Source organism: Monodelphis domestica, chromosome 1, assembly GCF_027887165.1.
Source record: "Monodelphis domestica isolate mMonDom1 chromosome 1, mMonDom1.pri, whole genome shotgun sequence".
Lineage (NCBI taxonomy): Eukaryota > Metazoa > Chordata > Mammalia > Didelphimorphia > Didelphidae > Monodelphis > Monodelphis domestica.
This window is the reverse complement of record NC_077227.1, coordinates 446,124,865-446,129,722: the sequence shown is the minus strand read 5'-3', so window position 1 is coordinate 446,129,722 and position 4,858 is coordinate 446,124,865. Positions and strand designations below refer to the sequence as shown.

General features: G+C 40.8%; 1 non-coding gene across 1 annotated transcript; it reads right to left on the bottom strand.

Annotated features, from left to right (window-relative positions):
• Nucleotides 1-2,301: 2,301 nt before the first annotated feature.
• Nucleotides 2,302-2,358, bottom strand: MIR12306 (microRNA mir-12306). Its single transcript, NR_162834.1, has one exon. It is a non-coding gene; the product is annotated as a microRNA mir-12306 (primary transcript).
• Between the last annotated feature and the right edge of the window lie 2,500 nt (nucleotides 2,359-4,858).

Sequence of the window (4,858 nt, the reverse complement as noted above, 5' to 3'; positions counted from 1 at the left end):
TTTAATGGGAAGTTTGGGGTTACTTAAGAAGCTTTGCAATGTCCTGAAAACAACCAAGCTCACTCTTCCTCATTTCTTAGCCTTATACTGTTTACCTCAGCCATATATTCCAGGACAAGCTCTATGAGTTATCCATTCAAATGCATGTTATAATTTAGCCAGCAAACCTTCTTAATTCACATGATCTTTCCTACATGGATGGTCTGGTCAGACTCCTCTCAATTGTGACATATCTCTTCCAGGAGGCTCAGTGTTGTCCTAGGACTTGATACAATCATCATATCCATAAATAAGAGCATCTTGGAGGACCTAACCAACCACATGGAATCTCTCTTCAAATTCTACTCTAAATCTCCACCACTAAGAAGGAAAGGAAATAAGCATTTATTAAGTCTCTACTAAATGCCAGCCATTGTGCCAAGTGCTACATAAATACCTTATTTTTATCTTCACAACAACTGAGAGGTAGGTGCTATTGTTATCCTTATGCAGATGAAGAAACTGAGGCAGAAAGATGGCTAAAATGACTTACCCAGGGTCACACAGCTAGTGTTTGAAGTGGGATTTGAACTCAGGTCTTCCTCATTATAGCTCAGTGTTCAATTTACTTTGCCTCCTATCTGTCACAATAGCAAATGCTTTTGACAAACATGTATTTTCCTGTGTCATGCCTACCCTGATGTTTATGATTACAGGGTTATGAAATAGGGTTAATATTATCTTTTTTTTAATTTTATAATGACTTTGATGTATGGAAAGACATTGCCTTGTTGTAAAAGAGCTATTCAATAGAATGTTTTTTCATAATTTTTTGAAAGCACAATAGGATTTTTAAATTTTCTATATTTCAGTTAATTACAAAATGGCAGCAATGTCACCCATTTTTTTTTTTAATAAACCCTTACCTTCCGTCTTGGAGTCAATACTGTGTATTGGCTCCAAGGCAGAAGAGTGGCAAGGGCTAGGCAATGGGGGTCAAGTGACTTGCCCAAGGTCACACAGCTAGGAAGTGGCTGAGGCCAGATTTGAACCTAGGACCTCCCATCTCTAGGACTGGCTCCTAATCCACTGAGCTACCCAGCTGCCCACAATGTCACCCATTTTTAATATCACTTGCAAAAGTCTGTTTGTTTCCTATTAATAACCACATAAAGGACATCCTTGGTATAGAGACGACATAGTTTTTTTGTAGTTGGGTGACTAGACATAAAGATTAGTAGCAACTGATGTTTCTTTGATTGGATTTTTTCCAGTATGTAAGGTTCAAGACTTTTTTCACAGTATCCTTCCCCTTCAGGTATTTTGTATCAGTCAACACCCTCATAACTGTGTTGCCTAAAATAGTGCTCTCTATTCATATGCTTGTCCAGTCTCTCTCTCTCTCTCTCTCTCTCTCTCTCTCTCTCTCTCTCTCTCTCTCTCTCTCACTTTCTCTCTCTCCCCCAATTACATGTAAACTTTTTTTAACATTTGTTTTTTAATTCTTTGAGTTCCAAATTCTCTGCTTCCTTTCCTCCTCTCCCCTCATATAGAGAGGGCATGCAATTTTGATATCGGTTACATATATGCAGTCATGTTATTATTCTCTTTAATGACTTTTCTGCATCCTCTAGACTGTAATGTTAGAGTCTAAGTGTGGGACATCATTTGAAGTGCCAAATATTTTGCTATGCACTGCAGATACAGAGAGAAAATTGAGATAGACCCTGGTATGCAGAAGCTCACATTCCATTAGAGGAGATAGCACATGTAGGAGGTTTCAGCTTCAGGGCAGATGGAATCTAAGAATCATCAATAAATATTTATTAAGCACCTACTATGTGCTAGCCAGTGGCAAGCCTGGAGTCAGGAATCTTCAAGTTCAAATTTTTCTCTAAACACTTAGTAGCTGTGCGACCCTGGGTAAATCATTTAACCCTGTTTGCCTCCTTTTCCTCATCTGTCAAATGAGCTGAAGGACATGGGAAACAACTCTAGTATCTTTGCCAAGAAAACCCAAAATGGAGACATGAAGAGCCAGACATGACTGAAACTGAACAACAAGAACAAATATGAATGCAAATAAGACAACATGGATATATAAATATGAATATATATATATATCACACACACAAACACACATATATATGTTAACAGTGGCCCTTAACACTGGCCCAGAAAGATTGGGAAACACTTTATGGAGAAGGTGTGACCTGAGCTGAATCCTGCAGGAAGAACTCTATGAGGCAAAGATGAAGAGGGAGGGCACTCTAGGTATGCGGGACAGCCAAGGGCACAGTGACTAGAAATGGACTGAAAGGGATTAGCAAGCTCTTGCATCAGAGGGAAGACTAGAACCTCTGATGCAAGAGCTTGCTAATCCCTTTCAGGGCTGCTCATCCCCTTTTGTTGTCCATATGCTATCTAGCTCTCACCTGTGGCTCCAAGAAGCTATAGAATGTGCAGGAGTCACAACCTGGTAAACCATCCTGGAAGGCAGGGTAAGCCAATTTGGGGGTAACTGAGAAGTCTCAAACCTGTAGATAGGCGTGTGTGAAAATTTCCCCAGGTAGAAGGTATGGATGAGAATAATTCATTCCAATAGCCATGAAAGTGGCTCAAGCAGGTGCTGTGGAGCACTTAGCGGTTGATCAGGCATCCAAAAAGCCAAGGTCATCCCCTACATCCTGGGCCATCACCAGTCAACTTGACACTGGATTTGGATGACTCTAGAAGACAGAGTGAGGCTGATGGCTTTGTACAAGTCCGGTTCACTCAAATCCAAAACACAAGTAAGTCAAAAGACATCACTCATGATGGTGTAGCCTCTTTATCTGCTATTATCCTTCCTTTTTACTAAGGACAACAACCAAGTCAAGCATGAGGAACAGGAGAAGGCCAGTTTGTCTAGAATCACAGTTGCTCCTTCAAGATTAAAGTTTGAATGATGGGAGCTTTGGCCATTGAAAACTACAATGTTTGTTCACAGAAAATGAAATATTGTGGAATGATCAAATGTAATGGACTTCTCTACTAGCAGCAATGGACTGAGGATCTTATGAGAAAGAACACTATCTACATCCAAAGAAAGAACTGTGGGAATAGAAACACAGAAGAGAAACATATGATTGATTACTTATTTATATGGACGTAGGATTTGGGTTTTAAAAGATTACTGTGTTACAAAAATGAATAATATAAAAAAAACTACAATGTTACAAAAATTTTTTAATTGAATTAGGAATAAGTTCTGGTGTCCAGCAACACATAGAAGACGCCTCCACCTAGAGACCTTTTATTTTATTTCCTTATTTTTTAAACCTCACCTTCCCTTTTAGAACCAATACTGTCTATTGGTTCCAAGGCAGAAGAATCGTAAGCACTAGGCAATGGGGATTAATGTGTGACTTGCCCAGGGTCACACAGCTAGGAAGTGTCTGAGGCCAGATTTGAACCTAGGACCTCCCATCTCTAAGCCTGGGTCTCCATTCACTGAACTACCCAGCTCCCCCACAGAGACTCTTTACAACAAAGGGCATCACCAACTCAATCTGGCTTGAAGCTTCTTACAGTCTACTTAAGAGTGGACCCAATAAGTACCCTGCTCCTAGCTATGTAACCTAGAGAAACAAGAAGGCCTTTTTGCCTAAACAGATAAGGAAGTTCTCTTGTTTACCTGCCTGAGCATATTTAATTGAATGCTTCAGGTTAGCTTGTGGTCACTCCACTGACTGGAACTTTTGTTCACCCTGAGCTGTTGTGAGGATAAAATGATGTAATATTTGCAAAGCTTAAAGGGCTATGTAAATGCTAACTTTCATTATCTTTCTGCATAAAATCTTCCACAAACTTCCTTTCTTCTACTGTCCATTCCTGAACAAAAATGGTTCTGATAGGTGGCTGGTTCCTTGAAAGGGGTCTTCAGCATAGACATTCACAAATATACCTACATAAATCTGTGTGTGTGTGTGTATCAGTACTATACGTACTGGGGAGGGAGGTGGATAAAGTGTTGGACCTGGAGTCAGTCTGTGAGTTCAAATAAGGCCTCAGATAAGCTGTGGGACTAGGCAAGTCTCTTAACCCTGTTTGTCTCAGTTTCTTCATCTGTCAAATGAACTGGAGAAGGAAATAACCAAACCACTCCAGTTTCTCTGCCAAGAAATCCCCAAATGGGGTCATAAAGAGTCAGACACAAATGAAAAACAAAATGCATCAGTGCCACTATTAATGACTTTTTGACAGAACGGAAGCATTTGAGCTTCTGGCACAGTTTCTAATTTTCCAAAACCACCTCCAATTGTGGCTCTACAGGAGGTCCCTTCAGACATGGCTGATGTCTGTCTCCCAAACCAACAGGGTCCCAGGATGGACTTGATGAAAGGGAAATAAGTGAGAACATCTCCCTAGATCATTCCCCTGCCGATGCTCTAGCTCTGCTGACGTTCTTAGAGAAAACCCCAGTAAAGAAAGAAATGGGTGGAACATTCCCATTAGAGAAAAACAAATACCAAAATCTCTACTTCTGTCTCACACTTTCTAACCCATATGGCATCAGCCATATTAATTCAGCCTGGTTGTAATCTCATAAATTCATAGTGGTCCGAGGAAGAGGAGGAGAAGGAGAGATCTCTTTGCTTTAAAAGCCACTCATCTGGGGGCATCTGGGTAGCTCAGTGGATTGAGAGCCAGGCCTAGAAACGGGAGGTCTCTAGGTTCAAATCTGGCCTCAGACACTTCCCAGCTGTGTGACCCTGGGCAAGTCACTTGACCCCCATTGCCTAGCCCTTACCACTCTTCTGCCTTGGAGCCAATACACAGTATTGATTCCAAGACAGATGGTAAGGGTTTAAAAAAAAAAGCCACTCATTCATCCTTT